This window comes from Micropterus salmoides, unplaced genomic scaffold (genome assembly GCF_014851395.1).
Source record: "Micropterus salmoides isolate LMB-PRFRI ecotype aquatic unplaced genomic scaffold, ASM1485139v1 Ms_hic_scaffold_18, whole genome shotgun sequence".
Lineage (NCBI taxonomy): Eukaryota > Metazoa > Chordata > Actinopteri > Centrarchiformes > Centrarchidae > Micropterus > Micropterus salmoides.
The window spans coordinates 21,442,928-21,468,689 of NW_024040928.1; positions in this window are offsets into that span (position 1 = coordinate 21,442,928).

Here is a 25,762-nt window from a genome sequence, read left to right on the forward strand (position 1 = left end):
AGAGATGTGTTTTCAAGAGCTTCTTGAAGTTAGAGAGGGACGCCCCTGCTCTGATGGCTTGTGGTAGCTCGTTCCACCATCGTGGTGTCACAGATGAGAACACAGATGGGATTGCTTTGTGTGAAGGGATGGCAGAGCCAGGCGGCATTCGTTGGAGGAGCGTAGTGGGCGAGGAGGAACGTAAACTTGTATTATGGAGTTTAGGTAGATTGGTGAAGACCCATAGTCACTTTGTATGCAAGCATTTAATCGAATTCTGGAGGACATGGGGAGCCAGTGGAGGTCACACAGTAATGGAGTGACATCAAAAACCAGACGCGCTGCTGCGTTCTTAACCATTTGTATGGGTTTCACCGCACAAGCTGGAAGACCTGCTAGGAGGCATTGCATAACCCACTGTAACACACAACTTGTTTCCGCTGCCCGAAAGTGGCCAAAAAAATTAGTTATTGCAGGTTAACGATAAGTAACAATTTCATATGTTGACAGCGTGTTGCCAGCAAGTCACAGGACTAAATTACATACATAAATGTATCTCCAAGGAATACAAAAAGGTTAAGGTACAAACTATTTTTAAGCGTTTCTTTAACCATTTTAACTAGATAATGTGACTGTGTCCATTAAGAGTCAGACCACATCAAAACAGCTGTCTGCGTGACGCATGTTTAAATTCCTCAGGCTGTGTCACTTGGTATCCAAAATACAAAACACATTTGAATTTATTTTAACAGTCATCTTGGCTGTCAGCACATCATTATGTTTTGTTGCTCTGAACTAATCAAAACATTGCAACAAAGCATTGACAAGTGGCTGCAAAAAAAAAAAAAATCATTAGTCAGGAAGATAAAACAGGAACGTAGTGTCTGACAAATCCGTGTGTGTGCTCAGTCAGTCACAGAATAGAAGATGAGGCTTGTCAGCTCATGTCCATTGTCAGCTTTGCTTTCTCTCAGATGAAGTACACCATAACAAACATGTCCTTAGAATACTTTTCACCCAAAAATCATTAGCACTTTTTTTGCCTTTGCTTGTCTTGGGTTTCCTCTTGCTTTCGGCGTTTGGAAAGCTTGTTACACTATGATGTTCCCTGTCGGAGTTAAAACTAAAGTATCTCCACCTCCGGGGGTTAACATATTTGTCAGATTTAATATCTCCCCTAGCATCTGCGAGATAAAAGGGTATAATGATGGGTGAAGCAGCTGGGAGATAATCTCCAGCACCATCTCCTTGCACGCTGTTTACTGCTCAGGGCATCACATCTTGGCTGTCATTGAACATACTGTACAAATTAGCATCCAAAGGCACACTGAGTCAGACATTTTGTGAGATTGCTACTGTTACTTAGCAACTGCGTACAAGTGCCTCTAAAGGTTAAGGAAGAGCACTTTATTCTCTCTGTAATCCCAGAAATTACTAAAGGTGCTAAAGTATTATTCTGACTGACAGAGCCATTTGCCTTTTATAGCGGTGCCTGTACATTTCTCAACTTCATGACATGATGCTCTGATTACCGTAAAGCAAACGCACAATATGACCGATCTATCACTGTTACCTGCTGAGCTGAGTCTCACACAATCTTGAAATATGTAGTGATCAGCAGTGTTGCGTGAGGTTATGTTCCAAGTCTGGGTTTTAGTTATTAGCTTTAGTGCAATGTCAATGTGATTTTAAATGTGTTTTTCTTTCTTCTGGAACAGAACCTGGGAGTTCTGGTTTTATAGTTTTTCTAACGTTAGCGTGGGTGGTTTTTTTGCTCTAAGCCTCAGCTACGATCTGCTGTGGGAAACCCCTTTATCATCTCTGTTTCCAACTGGCTAATTCATTTGGCACGTGAGCAACAAGGGGATACCGAACTTCATAAAGCTTTGCGTGTTGTTGTGGTCATATAGGAGACCAGTATCTTTTAGATTAAATACATTTTTTAGGATTGACAAAACTTTCTCTTTCTCTTGTTAAATTCAGTTTTAACAATCATGGTCTTATGCGTTTCTCTACGTTAGTTCACAGATGATAAAAAATCAAAGAAAGGCTTTCCACCTAGGATGGTTATACAGTCATGTCATCTGAAAAGTGATTGATGATACGTCAGCCTCTCAGATTCTTAGAAGTTAAAGGAGCCATTCTGGCCTGGTTCACTTTCAGCACTAGAATGTCCTTGGCAATCCTTAGACATTTCCAGCATCTCACAGCAGAGGTCCATGAATGAGCAACAGAAGATGGAAAATACCATTGCTTATCTTCTTGCTTTTCCTTGACCCTTATAAAAAAATAATTTCCACATTTCAAATACAAATTCATACTCCATTTTGGCTTATGTGTCTTGACCCCAAATCTGCATGAACTTCAATCCTCTGCAAGTAGACAAATGAGCAAAAACACAGATGTCATGATTCCACCTTTCTGTTTTTAAAGTTTTGTTTTGAGTCTGAACCACACATGCATACATCAGGCAGCTTTGTTTTATGATTAACAATAAAAAAAGACAACAGCAGACTACCACCTGTTCACCTTAGCAGACATTTTCTGCTGCCCACTTTCGAGAAAACCTCCTAAATATTATGTGGTGCACCTGTAAATCCTTTAGATCAATCCATGTTCAGTATTTGTGGGGTTTTAATTTTGATTTTCTGACTTTTTTTTTATACCCAGTTTGAATTGTTTGAGGGGGTGTCTGGGTTTGTAAATGCTTGAATGTCTGCCCCTGTGAGACTGATACTCATGGGAATAGCAGAGAATCTTCAGCAGATGAAAAGCGCCATGTCCCTGTGGTGATGCTTAGACTGTCTGGCTCTGTCTTTGTCCCTCTGACTCATTGTCATCACAGTCATCGAGCCTTTCCTGATCCACTGTCCCACTCCAAGCTTCTGTCTGGAGCCGTGCATGGCTTAGCTTTACTTGGGTTTGAACACATCTGAGTTGTCAGCACTCACCAAAGTGAAATGTACTGGAATCCAAGGGCTGACTTCCAGTTAACAGTCATCAAAGCTTTCCCACTACTTGAGCCAATAAACAAACAACAACACGATCAAGAGTTCGTGTAGCAGATGTAGCCAGAACTTTTCTCTTAAACGGAAATATGATACAGAATATTCTGGAGCTTTTAATCTTTTAACACGTCAGTTTTCAAACCCATGGCCACAAATCAAGAGGAAACTGTCTACTGAATTGTAGACAGTGAATAATCTGGGATGTCATGGTTCAAGGAAATCTAAGTGAAATCTTGACATTTCCCTAAAACTTTCCACAAAGACTTCGTTTTGAAGCAGCTCTACTCCATCATCTCGCCGTAGTGTTTTGAAGTGGAACTTAATGCCGGTGGCTGAAGCTGCAGTGGAAAAGCAGTGATGCTGTTGCAGAAGGACGATGTCCTTTCTGGTTACAATTAAGTGATTTATACTCTGGCTGCTCCTCTGCTGGGTGTCTGGGTTTCTTCTTCCTTTTCCCCTTTCCTCTCATTCTTTCCTTCACTGACCACTGTAAAGTGGATAAGAGTGGATCTGTGTACTTGCCAGTTCACACACTTTTTTATCAACTACACAGATAATTTTTCAGTTAATGTCCATTTTCCAAACGGGACACTGATTAAAACATTAAGGAATGACTTGTGGTAACAGGCAATATATCTTGTTTTGTAGTACGAAATGAAATTGGACCATGTTGTTCAAATGAGTGTGATTGTGAAGTCACAAACATCACAAATATGATGTAACCATTTGAACAATTGCATATTAAACAATGCTTGTGAAAATGGATGCAGTCAATTCATCTCCATGCAGTCGGATACATAATAGGGTATTGCTTCCACAAAAAGGTCATTAAAGTTTAAAAATTTTCCACTTTAACAAGAGGATCTCAAAGCTCTGTGCTATGAATGTAGGTAAGTTAAATTTTAGCTCATTTCTGATAATTGTTGCATCCTCTGAAGTTTTCTGCATTGGGTTACAACCTGTCAGTCACAGTCTTATACCAACAATGTTTGAGGTCAGCAGCAGGAAAAGGGATCATAGATGACCTTATCTTAAGCCTCTTTTATTCCACCTCACCTTTCTGTATAAAACGTACAAACACGGAACGGGGGGTTGGGGGACATTGTTGCTCCACCGTTAAGCGGCCTGACGAATTGATGTCTGCGTAAAATTGGGGAGCCGGCAGGCCAGGACAGGGGTTTGACATGAGATGTTGGGTAAGTGTAAAACAGCTATGCCGGCGTAATGACAGGTCTTTATTACGACAGTACTGTGGGATCTCTGTTTTAAAAAGGGCTTTAGGTGCACATTGGAGGAGTCTGGCTTTCGTGCATTTTTTTCCATAGGCCACAATTGAGTCATTTAGCTCTTCCTTGATCCTGACCAGAATACTGAGTACTTAGAGACTGATAGGTTCTCACTCACTATCAGATTCAGCCTAATAGCTCTATGGTTATTATTGTCTGATGGATAACTGCTTTGTCAAGGCATATCAATATTGATCTACCAAAGCAGCTTTGCTCTAAATATGTGGCCAGCAGGTTTTGCCCAAGTGTGATGATGTGGTAAAAATGTGTTAATTTAATTCTCAAGGTCCTTTCCTGAATGTCAGAGAAATTGGTTACACGTCCCACTCGTTTTGCTTTAATATCTCTTCCATGATTGTAATATATGTTCTTTAGGGTGTCCAGATCCACCTTGGCCTGGTTCTGTCAATCAGAATTAAAATATGTTGGAAACCAATCCCCAAGGAAGTAAAGATGCTGTGGCTCAAAACTGGGTGAAATTTCCTTAAGCGGTATAAAGTGTTGTTACATAATGGGCCTAATGCATCACAGGAGCCAGAGAAAATCACCATTTTACTGCCCAGATTGGACAAGTATGCCTTTGATCGGGGGAGGCTGCCTCTGAGAAAAAGAGAGGCTTCCGGCTCAGTCAGCACTTTAACTGATATGCCTACTACAGTATTATAAAACACTCAAGACTTCCTCCGCAGAGATATCCTCTTACCTTTTCATTACTGTCTATGAGTTATTAATATTCATTTACTGTATGAGCCTAGTTTAAAAATTAAAATGTTGTGTAGTTTGTAATTATTCAACAAGATTAAAACTGTAAAGTGATCCAGCAATAAGAGCTGTGTAATAATTATCCAAAAGCAGCCATTGTGATCTATGGAACCATGATTAATTTGTTGAGCTGAAAACCTAAAGAACTGGAATTAAAGATCCTATGAAACTGTTGTTAGATTTTGTTTGGGCCTTTACATTTCGGTTCATTAAAACTCACTAAAACTTTCATATAAACACAAAGGAAATCAGTATTCTTCTGCCCAGAGAGCCTGCCCCTCACTTATTATAAGCACCAGTATGCACAACTGCTGCAACTAAAGATTGTATTTTATTAAAGGTTTGGTCTAGAAAGTGTCAGGAAACTGGGAAAAACTGCCATCACAATTTAAAGAACACTTTACACAATATCTTTAAATATTAAAAAAACATTTAATACACAAAGATGTTCAGTTTCTTATCACAGAAAACAAAAAGCAGCAAATCCTCACATTGGAGAAGCAGGAACCACTGAATTTTAGCATTTTTGCTTGAAAGAAATACTTGAATTATTCATTAATTGTCAAAACTGTTGCTGATTAATCTTCTGATGATTGACAATTCAATTAATCGACTTGTCATTCAGCTCTAAACTGCACAACAGTGAATCTCACACCTCCCAGCTTGGGAATGGGGATACGTTGCTGGCTGTTCAGCACGCCTTTCTCTTTGCATGACAAATGTGCAAACACAGTACAGATTGCATGCACTGCTACAGTATTAAACAACTTCAGAAACAAAACCAGAACAGGACAGACCATGATGGATCATTATCGAAGTCACTGTAACTGGTGGGCAACCGGAATTCAAACACACTAATTTGCTCCCAGTGGCTCAGTCTCCCAGCAAGTTCTGCTGTAAACTAAATCTCTGTCTTTCTATTCTCTCTCACTAGTGGACTCAAACACAAGTCATACATTAGCTCAGTGGTTCTCAAAGTGGGTTCGGGGGGCCCCCAAGGGACCTTGAAGAGGTTCCAGGGGGTCCCTAGCAAAAAGGGAAATTATTTCTTTTCACTATAATTCCATCCATGAGTATATAGTGACCGAATGTAAGACTATTTTGGTCATGGATTTCATACACTTTCTGGAATAAAACAACTAAAAGCCAAAATCCTATCAGATGGGCGATCCTGGGACAAAATCTTATCAAATGGAGGTCGGTGGTCGAATTTTTGTCAGTTTAGGGATCCTTGACGTGAAAAGGTTTGAGAACCACTGCATTAGCTGATAGAAAGGCAGTCTGAACTTCAAAAACAGACTGAGCTGTTGTGATACTCCCTGTTCTCCCTTCACAAAACTCCGAAGGAAGGAACAAGTAAACTTGATGCAGCTGTCCTGGTCTCCCTTGCAAATGAGATTTGGAATCTCAATGAAATTGTACCTGGTTACGTAAAGGTTATTTAAACAAAAAATGCTGCAGCTGGGTATCGACATACATAGAAAGTTATGGTGATTGTTTGGATTCTATTTTGTTGTTGTTCTTTGCACATACAAAACCCATTCTTCTCTGAGCAAATCTGTGTACTTTGTTTTGAAAAATGGTTTGTATTGTTTATATTTTTGCAATCTTGTTATGTATGTAGTTTTATAAGAAGGTCAACCCAAACCAGACAATGGCACTACTATGAACCAAGCTAACATGCCACCACTTATAATACATGGAAGAAAGGCTGCATATAGCCAAGGGGGGCCTTTAAAGGTCCAGTATGTGAATGATAAAATCTCATCATTATCCAATAATAAAACACTGGAATATGTGTGTGTGCGTACTCGTCCGCCTGTGTGTGTGAATTTTAAAATGGATCAAATTGGAGTAATTCTTTCCACACCCAGATGACTCCATGTCCATGTGGTAGTCCTTGCCTTTCAGCTCCCCAATGGGGGCCACAATAAAGTGTCTATCTCTCTGTCACATAACAGACCTTGAGGAGGGCGAAGCAAGCCATGCATGTGGAAACATGATCATCATTTTGTGTTCAGTTACTCTCAGGAAAACTCGAGCCAACAGCTAACATCTGTGAAAACCATGAGACAGAGGTGCAGGGCTGCCAGCCAGATAGTAGACTTTCTTGATACATTATTGATCCCGCTTTGACGAGAAGGCCAAAGGTCAAAATCTAATAGAGCAGGGCAACAATCCTGGAGCTGCAACAGATCTCATGTCTAGCTAAAGGAAGAGATTAAACTTTTAGGTATTACAATGGATAGTAAATGATCATGGGCAATGCATATTGATAAATTGGTGAGTAATATGGGAAGAGGTCTTTTAGAATGTTCTAAATTTTTACCAAAAAATGTAAGGGAACAGATTATTAAAGCTTTAGTTCTATCTTATTTGGAATATTGCTCAGTGTTTTGGTCCAGTGCCTCGATCACGCAGATGAAAAAACTGCAAGTTGCTCAGAATAAAGCAGCACGTTGTACACTTCAATGCTCATATAGGACGAATATAAATACAATGTATAGCTGTTTTACCTGGTTAAAGGTAAAAGATAGATGTACTGCCTCTTTGCTTTGTTTTATAAAAAAGATTTCAGTTACTAAATTACCAAGGGTATTACATAGACAGTTATGTTGGAGCTCTGATGTGCATGACTATTATACCAGGCACGCTACTGAGGGTAGATTTACACTACCCAAAACAAAAACCAGTATCATGAGGAAAACTGTAATCTATAGAGCTATGATTGCATGGAACACTCTGCCTGAGCATATTATTCTGGAGAGCAGTAAAAATAGCTTTAAAATGTCATTGAAACAGCATCTCCTGATTGCCTCATCCTAGGACGCTTAGACTCCAGATAGAGCAATGTATTGTCTAGATAAAAGTTTTTCTTATTTCCTTTTTCTTCTGTTTGTTCTGCTGAGTTATTTGTACTGATGACAGCTGGGTTATGTAGTGTGTTGTATTGTGATTGTGTATGGTTGTATTGTCTTGATCGTGTTAGTGTGTGTGATTTTCTGTAATTTTGTATCACACTGTATAGAGTTTGGTGTCTGTGTGGACCCCAGGAAGAATAGCTGTAGTTTCGGCTACAGCTAATGGGGATCCTAATTAATAAATAAATAAATAAAGGACTTTTAGTCACTTCTTATGCCTTATATAACATTTTAATAATTTCCACTTTGCAACAATCTGGCATTATTTCATGTTGCAATGTACGTGAATTGGGTTTGAGGCTGATGGAGGGAATTAAAGTGACTTTTTTATGTATTAGTAACTTTTGGAACCTGGTTGGATCACCTACTCCTATTGCTCAGTTTTTGTGTCTGAGTAGACAAATCAATGTGCAGGCCCCTGAAGCAACACTGGGCCCTCTCATTTTCACTTTTCTTCATAGAAAAAAGAAAGAGGTGGACATGTTACATAATTTTTTCCATACGGAAATGTATTTCTGGCAAATTTGCAGCTTTTTTCTTTTAAATCCACTTCCCACTGCATCCAAAGGTTGGACAGCCTTAAAGTGATTTTCCTTTTTAAACGTTCCGGACCATTTGCTTCTAATTTGATGGTTTCTAGCACCTCCTGTTCCCACTCTCTGCACTGATTGTACTGTTTATGATGTACGATAATGTTCACTTTTCTCTGGACTTTGGGGAAAAACCCTGGAGAGGAAGGCATGACATTAATTATGAAAGAATAAACTTCTCGTTTGCTCTCAAATGCAAAAACAAATGACTAAACTTGTAGTTGGATTTGGTCTTGAAAGGTATTTTGTCAAATGGAATTATGCTGTACCAATTCATTGATGTAAATACCCCGAGGATGACATGGCTTCCTGTTAAAAGCACTCTATCACACAGAAATATTTTCATGCTGGATCATTTTTATATTTATAATATAACAAAAATTACAGCAGTCGTGTACAACTGTTCTTTCACAGATGTCATGAACCGTCTGAGGAAAAGTTTGAGACTCACATACACAAGGTGTTATTTAACCTTTGTTTTCCAAAACTGTTTGTTGTTTGGGCAGATCACACGCGATGTGCCTGCACATCTGGCTCTTGTATATGCCACTGTTCGGATGCCTTTTGGCGATGGCTGCAACATTTGCTTCATGACCAAACCAGCATACTTTGTAGTCATGCCATTACACTGTTATAAAGTGATAATATGATGGTTAAATATTTTGAGATGGGTCTTAATTGCCCATTTAATTATGATTCCCCCAATCTGTAACACGTTACATTACCCCCAACTATTATAATGCAGTGAGCATAATGAGCACATATAAGTGTTTATTAATGTATTTGTCAACAACTATACATCCTCCTGTGGGAACCCATACGGTAATTGGAGGTTGGCGTATTAACAGATGATGAACGATAATATAAAACACAGTTCCAAACAACAACAACCAAACAAAGTACCGCTTCTGCTCTACATCCACAGCCTGGAGGCAAAACTGCTGTAGGGAGTAGCTTATAAAACCCAGCAAGAATTACTTGCTAACTCCATGATTTTTTGCTTCATAATCAGAAGAAATGTTTCATTTCATGAAAATCGTAAACATGCTAGACTGTAAAAGTGGAATTTACGCCAGGAAACATAGTCGGTGGTCAGTGGTTGGAATGCTGCCTGATTTAATGGAGATTTATGAAAGTAAAATAGATGTCATGGAGCAAAGGCTTGTGGCTTTTACTTTTCTCAGCTGATAACAGCACAGCCAAGAAAGGATTTCTAACCATCTGTTAAAACGGATTTTAAGAACATAACCTTTATTTTGATTACATATGATAACTATGTTTTCAACATATAACAGGATCTACAGGATCTACTGCACAGATTTCTTAGAAAAGGTGCTGCACAAATAAAATCCTCTACAACTCTACAAATGATGTAGTGATGGTTTTTCAAGTGAGATGCCACTACAGTAACAGCAGCATGTCTACTTCATACATAGTGTCTCTGCATAAAACTACATTATTGTGTGTTATAAACCACTTATTGCTGTCCTGTGAAAACTAAGCATCTCAAAAACTTTTTATGAGCTAACAGCTGGCTGAGCTCTGAACCATGTGTGCGGATGAGAGAACTGCCAAACGACACCGGCAGGAGATAAAAGCTAATGTCCAGACAGATTGTGTGTCCAAGGTCACAGAGAGTACATAAGCCTGTCAGATGCCATTTTTGTGTCACATTAGTGCTTATCAGTGTGTGTGTGTGTGTGTGAGAGAGAGAGTGTTTGTGTACATACTGTGCCTGCTTTATGACAATGGTTTTGTATGATATTGTAATGATTTTAAAATGGTTTATTTTGCTTCAGAAGTAGGATAGTTTTCACAAACCAAAAAGCCTAACTGAAGAATTCAAAATCAACAAATGTGGAGGTACATGGTTTTCATTGAACAACAATATAGAGCTTATTATTACAATACAATATTGATACCTGTAAAACTTGGATAAAGTCAAGAATATCTGAAGACTCAGTGCTCAGTGCTTCCAGTATTCCCAAAGCACCGCCCTCCAACCAAAAATCTTGTTTCTTCACATCATCCTTTTCCATCTGGTAGATTCAATCTTTTGAAAAACAGCCTCAGGTAAAATGGCTAACAGTGTATGTGCCAGACAAGGATGCCTTGCATTACAGGCAGCTGCTGCGTGAAAGTCTACTGAGTGTCTGGTCTGGACAAAGCAGAGGGAAGGAGGAGGAAAACAAAGGAACAGCATAAAACTCTCTCTTTTTTATTAACGTCTCTGGCTTGAGATGAAGTGTGACTGAAGAGCATCTTAGAATTGTTGCAGTTAAATTGTAATGTTTGTCGTAATCTATCTATTTTTATTCTTCTATTTATTCTATTATTCTTGATGTGTGGGCATACAACCAAACAGTATAGAAGAAAGTTGATAACATTACAAGAATGTTATTAAATCAACTTAAATAACAGTTTTTGGACAACAAAGTTCCACTAATCAATATTTTCTGTATTCACAATCAATCATATGACTACATAGTGACAAACAGAAAATGATCCTCTGACTCTGCAGTGACCCTCGGCTCTGCTGAGCTTTTTTAGCACATTTTAGCTTGTTTTGGCTGTATGGCAACTACTGCTCTCACCAGCCCTGTCCAGAGCAGTAGCAGAAAAAAAGTATTGGCAAATCCACTACAGAAAAAAAGAAAAACAACATTAACGACTAGCTAGCAAGGAGGAGTTAGTGAGCTAAAGAATTTAATATTTTCTCAGGAATTGATGGGCACTAAAACAGAGCTAAACAGAGAGTGAATGTAGGACTTACATTCATCATGTGGACAGAAACACAACACGATATGACGGCTAATGGAGCTCCATATCTACTGAATGTGTAAATACTGTGGGTAGGGTTTTTTTTTTGGAAAATATATTAGCTGTACCCATTTTAGAAAGCAACAATTTTGTTGGAATTTTTCAAGTAGTTTTGCACCCAAGTCACCAAAGAAATTAACAGCGGTCATGCAATTTAAACTTTGTATAACCATACTCTGAAACCATTTAACTGCGTAACCTACTTACCCATGATAGAAGCACAAAAATCAAGCAAAAATTACCAATTCAACAAATTCAGGCAGGCAAAACGCTCTGCTTTTGAAATGCTACCCATGGGGTATGAAGCCGTGCGGAGGACAGAAGAAAACTGGGTTGCAGACACAGCATTATGGAGGCATGCTCGATGGAATCCAGGGGCAAGTCTGGTGATATTCTATATTTTTCTTATCATAAACAAATGCTTAAACCAACAATGTATTTGTCCTACTGCAAACAAGACTCTTTTAAAAACGATGCCCTTTTATATAATTTTATTTTCAGCCATTTCAACAAACAAATATTAATTAAACAGAAGTAAATGGTGCATTTGTTGATAGTCATGGATTTGGTGCGTTTGTGAGTATTTATGGCAGCAGGACGGTGTATGTGAGATTGACTCACAATAAACTACAGTGACCATGTTCATGGTAATGAAGGAACTTGTCACCCGGTAGAACGATGTGTCTCATTTATGTGTTCAGTTTTGGGACAAGAATGGAGCTCTATATCACAGAGGAATAAAATCAGGCTTTGCCAACACAGATTATACTTTACTACAGACTATAAAGGTTTGTTGACTATATCAAAAATATATCACCACATTTATCCTATTAGAAGACGTTGGCACCAATGCCCATGTCAGATATTGGATAATAGACCAAACTATCTCAGCTTTCTCTTCATTTGATCCAAGAGTAAAGTAAAACATTTAGCAAGAACACAGTCTTCATTACTTTGAAAACCAAGCAAACACATCTTTTTCACCATGCTGAGATAATTGGCTGAGGGTTTGCGGTATGGAGCCAAAAGCAAGAAACTGTCACACTGGTACCAGCGTCTGACAAAGTTGGGATTGTTTGCCGGTGCAGTGGTTGGCCCGAGCATGGCGCTATGAGGGCCAGGCAGAGCAGACTGAGCTCTGAAGCATGTGTGTGGATGAGAGAACTTCCAAACAACAGGAGATTAGAACGTAAGTCAGACAAACAGCGTGTACGAGGTTGCAGTACATAAACCTGCAAAATGCCACTTTTGGGAGCACAGTAGAGAGTATCAGGTTCTGGTGGCATTGTCAGTGGTGACTTAGTTGTTATTAAGTTAGGGTTAGCTCCCATGAAGGGATTTAATTACAGCAATGCTAAACATGCAGCAGACAAAATCTTTTCCAGAATATTAGAATTTCTTCAAGTTGTTTTACACTTTCACATTCAATCAGCCTGACATTGTTTTCATGTTAGCCTATTTCTTCATGGAGGGCATTTTGTTTTGATTTGTCCTGATTGATTGAAAGCGACTTGCTATATATGTCATTGGTGGACGTGTCACATCTGTCACACAAGTGGAGAATTGAACCCAGGCATCCCACACCAAAGGCCAATGTCTTATCCACCATGCCATCAACAACCTCTTTGCACTTTGAAGGGGTGGCTGTGGCGAGAAGAGTGGGTCCTAGTAATCATAAGATTAGTGGTTCGATCTCAGTCTGCATATCGGCATATAGCCTTATCATTTACATTTATTCATTTAGCTGACGCTTTTATCCAAAGTGACTTACAGTTGCTATATATGTCAGAGGTTGCACGCCTCTGGAGCAACTAGGGGTTAAGTGTCTTGCTCAGGAACACAATGGTGGATGTGTCACAGTGAGGAGTTGAACCCGTGTCTCTCAACCAAAGGCATGTGTCTTATCCACTGAGCCATCACCACCCCAGATCAACCGGACCAGGCACCGCGGCAGGTGCGGTGATCGCTTAGAGGAGAGGAAAGAGAGCCATGTTGGCCAAGCTTGGACTTAAGACTGCTCCTAAAGGTCCGGTCTTGACAAAACGGAACTCATGTTGGCCAAGCAATGGAAACCAGAGACTCTTCTGCCCACATCTTTACAGAGACCTGCACCATCAACATCCTGGATCAGCGCTCAGGTGGTCCGTGTTCCAAGCTGGTCCGTGTTTCGAGCTGTCAGTGCAAGACTCCAACAAGATGAGAGAAAGCAGACTGTATTTTACGATGATCCTTTGTGCTCAAACACAGTCAACTCAAATGTCAGACTTTTTAATAAAAAGACGAAAACCATTTTATCATATTGTTGCTGCTGTTTGCATTCACCACAGACACAAATTCAAAATACACACTGCAGAATATTTTGGGTGTATACGCGTATGTATATAGCCTTTGTATATAAATAACTGTATATAGCCAACAATTTATATAATTTTATTTATTTTACCAAATTTTAATACACATTTAATTAACAGTTCTGTGTGTGTAGCATGAAGGGACCATAAACTTTTTACACAACCTTGTGTTGTTTAACGACAAACAAAGAACTTTGTATCTTGTACAAGTATAAACCATTACAGTTATTGTAACCTTAAAACTTTTTCCTGCAGTTGAAGTTAAATTCTTTATTAGTAGTGTGTGTGAAGTCATTTTTCTACTTGTACAATAATTGTGTGTGCTAGTTTACGTATGCTCTCATTTGTTCTGTTGTTACTTATATAAAAACATTATTCTCCCTGTTTTGTTCTCTGTCTGTCCTCAAATTGGATTTCCACTGGTTTCCCTTAGTGCTCTTCCAGTGCTGAACCCGGGCTTTGTCTCAGCTGCATGAAAATGTGAAAGACTGTTTTCTTTTCACGAATGTCCGGCAAGGCCACGCAGAATTTGGCAGGACCCTTAATGCTCTCTCCCGTTTGGTCCGGTTTCCACTCACTGCACTTGGCTGCCCCTCACTGACAAGCCGATGGAAAGGTCCACGCTGGACAAACTCTTCAGATTGTCAGCATCTGTCAGAGAGAAAGGAAACAAGCGCTGTTTCATACGTCTCTGGCCCAAACGTGGCTCCACTTACTGTCAGGAGAATTTCCTCACTGCGCGTGATGAATTCAAGGAGGATCAGTCGTCTCACTCATGGGGATGGAGGCCATCTGAGTACTGCTACCAAAACAGTTTTCCTCACCCGGAGAAGAGAAGGATCAAAGACAAGAGGAGAAAGGAGGAGCAGAAGAGTAAATGCAGGGAGCTCTATCTTTCTGAAGGGATGATTAGATTGTGCCAGGACTTTGTCATCTAAGTAAACACAAGTTACTATAGTGACCTGCATGGAATCTTCACCACAGAGCAGTTTTTTTTGGGAGGGGGAGACTAAAGTTGTTTTTAAGATGGTGTGAGGATAGGGATTTTGTAGGTGTTTAGCAGTTTATTGAAATCTACATTTGACTTTTGGTCATGACAAGACAGTCATCAACAGTCTTGCTGGAGAGCCTTAATTTAGCTATTCTAGATGAGCAGTGAAGAAAAACAAAAGCAAGGAGTAGAAAATTTCAACCACCATGACATTGTCTGACCTCAGAGATGCACTCTGCACATTCACCGATTTTACCTTACTTAAGATGATTCTTTAGGGATAGCAATGTTGGTTTGTCGGTTGATCAGTCTGTTTATTGGTGCAACCCTTTGGCCCAGACTAAAATATCTGTAAATTCGTGGACCAGACTATGTATACTAATTTAAAACTTCAATTAATAGCAGAGTTAAGCCGCCTACCCCATTTACTGGCCTGGTGTGGGAACACATTTTGACATTAAATGCCTGGTCTGGTTTTTCTTTGGCTGTATAAAACCTCTTAAACCCCACTGGGTCGTCCACTTTAGCTGCTTCTAAGCTGCTTAGATCGTTAATACAAATATTAATGTTTAAACTTATGATCAATATGTCAGTGGGGACATGCTATACATCGTTAGACTGGTTAGATTAATTTGTCACATCACATTTGTGTTGGATTTTATGGCGTAAGATCATCTAAAGTGATGTATTTTATTTCCTTTATTTGAAGAGGATTTTATGTGCTGGAAAACAAGTAAAATGGCTTTAGAAGCGTGAATGGTTGGCCTGCTGTAGCAGCCTCCCGGCAGTAGGTGGCAGTGTGAGACTGTGGTTTACCCTCAGGGACCATGATCAAGAGCGCATGCTCCGCTGTTTTCTCTTCCTCAATAACTGCGGAGATTTCAGCGAGGAAACACCACGTCTCTCTGTCTCGCCCTTTTTCCTGTATTTCAGGACACATATAGCTGCCTATGGGTGCCTTTGCCCGGTGCCTGCAACAGTTTATTGGGGGCTAGTCCGGGATCACTCCCACCTGATGGTCCGGAGCTGATCCAGTGATACCAAAACCTTGGACCAAAAAGTGACCTGATGGGACCAGCGAGCGAAATCCAGTGTAAAAGTCTACTGATACCATCAGCCCAGTCTATTTGTTGAGAAAGGCCGTCTACTGCATCTGATGAAGAAGCTGCGTGCCAACCATGATGGATGAAGAGTAAGGACTGTATTGCGCAGAAAACACCGAAAAGCAAGAAAAGAGACTGAATAGGAATCCTAGACTGTGTGACCAAGTGCGAGGAATAGGGATGCAGCTATGGTGGACGGTGAGAGGAAAAGCTTGGTGTGGGCCATCAATAAGGACTTGCTCACTCTCTCTGCAGATAAGCTGTTCCAGATTGCCAAGTCGGTCGCTCTAGTGCCAGAAATGGACCAGTCTCGCCTCAAGTTGGGGGATGAGGAGAGTTGTTTTAAGTATATCAGCAGCTTCATGTGCAGTAAGCCCTTGTTAGAGTCTGTTGATTCAGGTATGGCACACTTATTAGAGTTGAGAGATGTTATTGATATGGCCATTCAGGGTCATGTTTCTGATTCACAAGTGCATGTACCAGGTGAGAGTTCACACGATGTGTTCTCAAACCTCCAGACTGATGATAACAGTATTGAAGTAAGTCATAGACATAGTCATAGTCAGAGTTATAGGACTTAAAAAAAGGATCCTTTTGACCTCAAAACATGCAGATACAGATGTCAAGATGTTTTCTACAGATGGTGTATCAAGGCCTGGGGCATAAGCACGATGATGTCCGCAGGGAGCTCAAACCATTGCTTGTCAATACCAAAGTAACAGATGAGACCATTTTAAAACAGAGGAAAAAGATTATGAGTGATGAAAGTGAAAGACAGCGACGGTTGGGTCCAACTACCCACCAGAGACTCACAAATGCACACAGTGCTCAGCTTGAGAGTGACGCTGCTCAATGTCCTAGTATCGAGGAAAGAGAGAAGAAACCAAAAACAGACACAATCCAGCAGTTAACAGAGAAAGTTGAAAAGCTTACAAGTCTTGTGGAGCTCATGAAACAGTCAATGCAGACGCTGAAGCCAGAACAGATCAGCCACCCCTGGAAAGGAAAAGTAGATCAAAGGAGAGAGAAAACATATTCTTGTGACAAGTGTGTTGAACTGAATGGTCCTGATTGTTCACATTGTTTTCATTGCAGTGAAGAAGGCCACAGAGCAGTGGGCTGTCTGAAGAAGCAACGACGTCAGGGAAACTGGAGCCAGTCCCTGTCGGGGGACAAACAGTGACCGGGTCCCACCTGCTGTCCCAACCTGAGACATTTCATGTTAGTCAGCCTAACAAAGAGAGAACCAGAGAATGAAACAACCAAACGAGACAGCCGCTCATGACTTACCTAACAGTAAAGGCAAGCACCTAGCCAAGCTTATAGGAAGCAAAGCCCTCACCCATTGCAACCTAAATGGCTTAGCAGTCAGTGCCCTGCTAGATACAGGATCTCAAGTAAGCATGATTGACAAAGACTGGAAAAACGCGAAATTATGGATGATGAAGAAGAGTTAAAGGTCAATGCGGTAAACAGTGATCTTCTTCCTTTTGAGGGCTGGGTAGCCCTTACAGTCAACTTGATGGGGAACGAGGACCCCAGTCTGTCAATAACTGTGCCTTTTCTTATCAGCAGTCTTGTTTTGGAGAGACCACTGCTTGGTTTCAACATGCTGGAAGAGATCATGCAAGAACAACCTGAAAAACTGATCCCCACCCTCACCAGTCTGCTCAGTAACTGTCACGCTCTGCCGGTCAGCCATTCTTTGTGTTGCACTTTTGAGTTTAGTATCTGCCTTATAGTATGTTGGGTTTTGGGGGTCTGTCTTGTCTGTCGTCTAGTGTTTGGTAACCCTTGTCATGTCTGTTACCCCAGTTATCCCCCTGCATGTCTGTCTCTGTTTTCCCCTGCTCTCTCTCCCTGCCTGTGCCTCATTAGCCTCATGTCTTTCACCTGTGTTGCTCCCGCCCTACTCGTTAGTCCCTGTGTGTGTATATATACCTGGTGTTTCTGTCTTGTCTTTGTCGGGTCATTGTATGTTGTCACCCTGTGTAGCAGTGTGTTTTGTGTCGTCAGCCTCACTCCTCGTCTCTCCCTGTTTCTCTGCCGTTATTGGATTTTGTATTTTGTATTTCTGTTGGACAGCCCTTGTTTTTGGACTCAGTCTATCAGCCACTCTGTTTGTAAGTGTGTAAGTGTAACTCGCTTTTTGTTATATTAAAACCACTGAACTATACCTGCTCCACTCTGTGTCCTGCGTTTGGGTCCTCCAACCTGCTCCACCCTGCCTTCACCACAAAACCGTGACAGTAACGCCATGTTGTAACAGCAGAAAAGGCAGCACTCCTTGTGAATTTCATCCAGACCAACAAACCCACTGTGTTTATGGACACGCAGGTCAGGTGGCTTGGGTCAAGTGTCAAGTGTCACCCAACATGAACATATCTGACCCAGTCTTCCTGTTTGAGCATGATGACAACGATGTGCAACTGGCGCAACTGGATGTGGGTGTAGGTCCGCTAGAGGTTCATAATCCAAGAAAACCCCGTGTAGCTGTACCAGTGGGAAACAACACAAAACATGCAGTCATTCTACCAAGAAAGACCGCCCTTGGCAGCATCTGCTGTGTTGAAAGGATGATGACAGCCGACTCACCTAAAACACACGAACCCACAGTGACCGTCAACAGTGCTGTTTCTTCATCTGCCGACACCAACACAACCCCCTGGCAACCTCCCATTGACCTCAACCACCTTAATGAAGAACAAAAAGCAAAAGTGAACAAAATGCTATGTGAAGAAGCTGGGGCTTTCGCCCGTGACAGTAATGATGTCGGATGTCTGATATCGGATCGGAGGTGAAGAAGTACATACAGGAATTGCTGCTAAAAGGATGGATAATCAAATCCAAGTCCCCATATGCTGCTCCAGTTGTTTGTGTCAGGAAGAAAGATGGCAGTCTTCAACTGTGCATTGAATATTGCCTCCTGAATAAGAAGACTGTTCCTGATCGACACACACTGCCCAGGATACAAGACCTAACCGACACCGTCGGTGGCTACGCCTGGTTTAACATCCTGGACCAAGGGAAAGCCTACCACCTGGGCTTTGTCGCTGAGGGTTCTCACCAGTTTACTGCCTTCACTACTCCACGGGGTCTCTACGAATGGGTTCGTATTCCATTTGGACTCTCAAACACCCCTGCAGCATTCCAGCGGAGCATGGAGGAGATTCTAGGTCCCCTCAGAGATGAATGCTGCATCCCATATCTTGATGACGTGCTCTGTTACGCAAAGACATTTGACAAACATGTTGAGACCATTCGCAAAGTTCTGCAGGCTCTTCAGTGCCATGGGGTAAAGCTGAGACCTGAGAAAGGTGAACTTTTCAGACAGGAAGTCCGGTACGTGGGTCGCCTTGTGTCAGCCGAAGGAGTCAAGATAGACCCAAGAGACCTTAAAGCTGTACAAACCCTGACAACCAAGAAACCACAGACAGTTGGTGAAGTGAGGAAACTAACTGGGTTCTTAAGCTACTAGCGGTCACACATTCAGGATTTTTCAAGGATTGCAAAACCAATCTATGAGCTGCTCCAGACTAAACCAGGGAAAGCCCAGGTTCAAACCCGTGGCAGGAACGCCCACAGTTGCCATCCCGAGAGCCTGTTGACTGGACCGCTGTACACCAGGAAGCCCTTGAACAACTGGTCAACCTTCTCACAAACCCACCTGTCTTGGCCTACCCCGACTTCAGCCTACCTTTCAGACTACATACTGATGCATCAGACCAGGGCCTAGGGGCTGTGCTTTATCAGCGCCAGAATGGGACCATCTGCATAGTGGAAAACTAGAGTTTCTTGCACTCAAACAGGCTGTGTGTGAGAAATTCCGCGATTACCTCTACTACGTCCCACACTTCACTGTTTACACCGATCATCAGCAGCCTCATTCTCACCTGCCGACCATCAGCTGTGACGATCTCGTAAGAGCTTAAAGAGAGGATCAGGCTAAGACTAAGATGATTGAGTTGAAAGAGTCAGACACAAAACTAATAGAAGAAGTACGCAGAACTGTAACTGGAGCCGCCTGGAAGCTGCTTCATGAGTGGAACAAATTATACATGGAAGATGGCCTCCTGTACAGATTGGCCATGTTGACATGGAAAGGGTGCACCACCTTGCCAGGGAGAGATTCTACTGGCCCCTTCATGGCCAAATAAATTGAGGACTATGTCACATGAAAGTGTCCATGCATGAAGTCTAAGAAGCCAGTGACACACTCGAGCTCTCATGGGCAGCATCACATCCAACTTCCCTTTAGAACTCGTGTGCATCAACTATTTGCATCTGGAAGCCAGCTGTGGAGGGTACGATTTACATTCTAGTGGTGGTTGATCAATTCACTAGATTTGCTCAGGCATATCCCACCAAAAACAGAGTGGAAAAACAGCGGCTGAGCGCATTTTCAATGACTTCATACCCCGGTTTGGATATCCATCCAAACTACATCATGACCAGGGTCGTGAATTTGAGAACAAGCTATTTCAAACATTGCAACAACTGTCTTGAGTTGGCCACTCGAGAACGTCACCGTGCCACCCACAAAGCAACCCGGCTGAGCGGTTGAACCGCACCGTACTCCAGATGTTGAGGACATTGACTGAAAATGAGAAGCTGGGGTGGAAGGATCACCTCCCTCATGTGATTCACGCTGTGACAGTTTGGCTACAGGTTATTTTGGGGTGCCAGTCAGGTTTCTCTCCTGACACATTAGATATTTTTGATTGTATCTCAGAATAATATATTAACCCACCAAAGGACACACAAGGATACAAACACAATGTTATGGACCCTCCCGTTGAATGAAAGAAAATGAACAATAATGAAAAACCACAACTCGATAATGATATGCAATCAAAGTCAAATGTGTATTTAAAAAATTTAGTTCCACAAACAATAAACACAACTTAAATTTCCACTTAGGGTTCAGTTCAGTTCTATTCAGAAGCAGTTCAGTTCATTGCAATTCAAACACAGTTCAGTTCAATTCTTCAGAAGCAAGAATGAAAAACTGTCCATCAAATAATGAAAGGTTGCTCCGTTTCTCAATGGTAATTGTTCATCACAAAAAAAACACACACTGCTCAGAAATAGAAAGCAGAGGGGAAGGGGATGACATTTTTTCAGCACTTACAACCTGCCTGACTGTAATGGATTCTGGACCGGTTTGCTGACGGCGGTTTTAGTATTGTGGGTGGCTGGTTGATGGGAGGTTATTGCTGAGTTGAAGGTAAAATAAGGTCATATTGGGGAAAAAACAATTTACTTGGTGAAGAAACAGCTTGCAGAAAGTCCAGTGTATATAGTCTGTCCAGAGACTGGAGACAAACAGAAGACAAGGACGCTACACCGCAACCTCTTACTGCTGGTGAATGACTTACCTGTGGAGGTTACTCAGTCCCATGACAGACCTGTCCCTGAAGGAAAAAACAACCACAAGCAAAGACAAGAAAGAATGGGAACCACACAGCAACAAGCAGTCATGAGTGACAGCTCAGAAAGTGATTCAGATGGTGACTGTAACTCAGGCTACTGGTTAAGGGTGCCTGTAGAGAGAACAGATGAGGATTTTATGTGCTGTAAAACAAGTAAAATGGCTGTAGAAGTGTGAAGTCCATCACTTTCTGTCTGCTAACTTCTGCCACACTTCTCTCATCCTGCATCATGTTGTTGTTTTCATTACGTTGCTGCCTACAAAATAAAAGCGCAAAAGCCGTCTGTCGAAGCTAGATCAAATGAATAATGTATATTTGATATTATTTGATCATTTTTAAACAGATAATATTCTGTTTGAAATAAATAAACTGTTTCATAGTAGCCTATTTCAGTTTTGTGCGAGAGGAATTAAAGGCCTGTCCCATATGGACGCCTGTCCCAAATATAAGCAGGGTCAATTTAGTGATTTGAGCAAATAAAAGCCCGGCTATTAATCAAAGTTTTACGGTATAATAACTTTGGTGATCCCCTCTAGTAGTGCTGTGGAACTGTTTCCCTATGAGTGCATCCCCATTTAGTTTCTGCCATAGGTGTCATTTACACTGGGGACACTGGGTACCCACCACTTTTTGAAATGGCTGATTTTGTCCCCACCACTTTTTGAAAGTAATGTTTTTGAAAGATTTATTTGCACAATAGCAAAACATGCAATGCAATGTAAATATCTAAGAAACAAATGTACATTGTCCAATTTTGTGTTTTGTGTTTCTATAAGTAAACCATTCAACCATAAATTAGTGTGGAAAATATCTTCAGAATGCAGAAAATGAAGTGTTAAATGCTCAAAATCTTCTGGGGGAGGACCCCCAAACCCCAAATCACATATCGCACCTGTGAATATTCATGTTAATATCTTCTTGTCTTGTTCTCATGACCCCATTATTGTGCATCATCACATCTGGTAAACTAAGTGCATCACTGCACCCCTAATCTGAGCCCTTAAATGTCCCCACCACTTTTCAGCACAAAGTGACGCCCTTGATTCCTGCCAGTGTGCAGTGTGTTTCAGTGTCCCACTGAAAATAGGCAAATGCCAGCAAGCGCTAGATGTGACATAACATTAATATTCATTCCCCCAAAATTGTTCAGTATGTTTCACAGAATGTTTTTACCTCTGATGTCAAGTTTCCTTATGGACAGATCGCTTTACCTGTTGCTAACACTTCAGTAACCGCTAGCTGCTGCTAATGGTAGCTGCTGTTATCTGCTGGCACTGAACCAGTGGTCCAAATGCAGCACTCCCTTTATTATTCTTGTCAAAATCAGATGGCTTGAAAAGAAAGAATCACTGACATGCATTGTTTGGTCCAGTTTCTATGGCTTAGTTGTATGGGTGTGAATAATTTGTGTATCTGTTTATGTTTCTGTCGGTGTATGCATTTGTTAGATCCAAATCCAAGAACATGATTAAGACCAGTGATTTAGCTCATTTAAAAGGAAAAGTTGTGTTTTTCTAACACTTTGTCACAACAATCAATATTTTACTGCTGCCAGAATGTAATTAACACAAAATACTGTTTCACTTGGAATCAAAACCGAGAACCGTCAAGGGGCAGTCAAAACATTAATTTTGTCCTCTGATGCTTGCATGTAACCCTCAGTCATCATCCAAGCTTTATCTTCTGACATTATGATTGGAAGTTTGAAATGTGTGCGTATGCTTGTGGCACATTTCACTGTAAAACAGCATAAACAGGAAATGTTGGTTTCCAGCCACATGGGGATGATTGGCAGAGGAAGTTATCATTCACAAGTTGACAGGAGCTGCAAACTGTTAGCAGACATTCGGTCTATGAATGCTGAATTAAAAACAAAATGTCAGTGATGCAACCAAACGACCATAAAGTGGTCTCCAGAACTAAAGCCTCTTCTCTTCTTGTGGTTGCTTCTCTAATAAGTTATTTCTCAGATACACTTCTCAAGAAAATTAAGGGAACACTAAATTATCACAGTATAACATCAAGTCAGTTAAACTTACTGATATCACATCAAGACAACCCCCAAAAATGATGACAGACGATTGCTCTGTCCTTCCTGACTGATTGTTCTTTAGTTTTGTGTTTTGCTAGTGTCCTTGTCACTACTGGTAGCAGGGAACACAAGAATCGGCAGGTCCACTGTTGCTGCCCTGTTCTCTTCACAGATGAAAGCTCACTGATGCCCAGATTTCGGTCTGGGAGAAGATCCCCCAGGACACCATCTCCTGTCTGGAGCATGCCCAGATGTTGTCAGGAGTGCATACAGGCACGTGGGGGCTATACACACTACTGAGTCAAATTACGAGTTGCCATGATGAAATTCACACAAGTTAGATCAACCTTTGGTTAAAATTTTTTACTTGAAGTGATTTTGAATCACACATCAATAATCTGTTTGGTTTCCACTGAAAGTTGTTAAGTCATTTTGTTCTCAATGAATTATAGAATGTACAGTAAAGATTTTAAACTTTCGTTCATCGAGATCTGATGTGTTCCCTAAAGATTTTTGAGCAAATGTTAGAAGATTTATTTAAGAGTCAAAGGATGCTAACAAGACTATCTATGAAACAAGATTAAGTGAGAAGTGAAAACAAGTGAAGATCAAGCTGTGGTTTGACAGTAGTGCTTAATGGCACAATTATCCATGCAATATGCTGGTATTTTGTTTTGCTCATAGAAGTGTATAAGCTTTCCAGTAAAAAAAAATCTGGTGTTACACTGGAAATAAGGATGCAATTTACAATTCTGGTTTGTTTGAAATACAAAGAGGAAATGAGTAATTATCATTAAACACTGATAGCTAGTGTGTCAAGTGTATGCTAATTGTCCGGGTGGAAAAAGTAGAGAGAGAGTTGTAGGGCTGTACAGTGCCAGAAACAGTAATGAAATGGACATAAAGTTGTGAACATTTGTCATAAATCGGGAGAAATACGGGATTAGATCAGACAGTGCTTGTACTAGACAGCTCCACTTAAAGCATTCCACATTCACACTGTATTTTCCTGAAAAAGAAAACATTGCTCTCAGTGAAACTTGATTAGATAAGTTTAGAAAAACACATGCATCCATTAGAGCACCATGTATTTAGTTTTACTGAGGCTATTTGGGCTGCAATAATTAAATGTAAGTGAATTCAATCATCTAAGGGTCCATCACTGTGTGTGAGTAGTCTGTAATTAGAAGGGATTTAGAAAGATAAATGTTTTGTTGAAAGTTTTTCCTCTCTGAGCTGTAAAAACACGTTGACGTCAGTTATTTCTCCGAACTAGTTAGCTCGCAGGCTTTGGTTGTTCTAATCATCAATTTGATTACCATTCACACCTCTGCCAATTGTAAAATGAGCTTTGCCTGTATTTATCATACCAAGCTCATCTGTGGCTTTTCCTTTTAGGATGACCTTGGCATTTATTTCACATGAGGGCAGCCGCATGTGGAGGTTTTGTGTGTATTTCTGCTGTAGTGATTATAGGATCTGGAGAAGACATGACATTTTCTTATTTTCTATGTGGTTCTGGATACTAATACAATTGTGTTTTTTAAACTGTGGTTGAGTTATATAAATTTTAGTGAGTCAAATAAAAAGCAGAGATCTTTTTCCAAGAGTCCTCATCTTATTGCATTACATTTAAATGTCATTTTATTTGCGTCGTGCAGAAATGGAAATTATTTCCTCTTTTACTATGTGTTTTCCTTTCATTCACTTTCTCCAAAAGATATTAGGAGAGCCAGTCTGTGAAGCCAAGCTTTTGAATTAGTTCCCCAACTGTTGTGCTGTGAAAGTGCACACTTTTTATTGATTTATATGTAAATCAGATGAGATTAATTAATGACAAAATCTCATTTAATGTTCACCCACATGCTCACAAATTGATCTGCCAAGTATGTAATACAAACAGAGACTAAACGTGGTTCACCTTTTGCCCCTCACCTTTCTTTCTAGTTTTCTATCTGTGTAAGAATAGTAGCTCTAAATACAGAAGTAGTTTTAATCCCGTGTGTATTTCCTGGAATGTATGGCAGGCTCCGCTCAACATATCCTGGACAGAATGATGTCAGTCTGTTAATCAGTGTTCAGACCATTTGATCTTGCTGTGTGGTCCAAAATCCATATAGAGGTTTTTATTTTTCATCATACAGACTTTTCTTGGACTCCCTGATACGGAAGATTGGTGCTTTTTGTTTTGTGTTATTCTGTTGTTGTGATTAATTGTTTGGTCTATTAAATGTCACAAACTAGTTAAAAATCTTGTTAAAAAAATAAAATATCTTGACCAGCAGTCAAAAACGTAAAGATGTTAAGTGTCAAAGACAACAAAAACCTGTAAATATTCATATTCGAGAAGTTGAACACAGTGAAATCTTGGCCTTGTTTGAATTGTTAAAATAGTTGCAGATTCATTTTCAGTTGATGAACATCAGCTCTCCACCTAGTAGTCCAAAACACACTAAATCTTCATATCTGAAAAGGTGGAATAGCGTG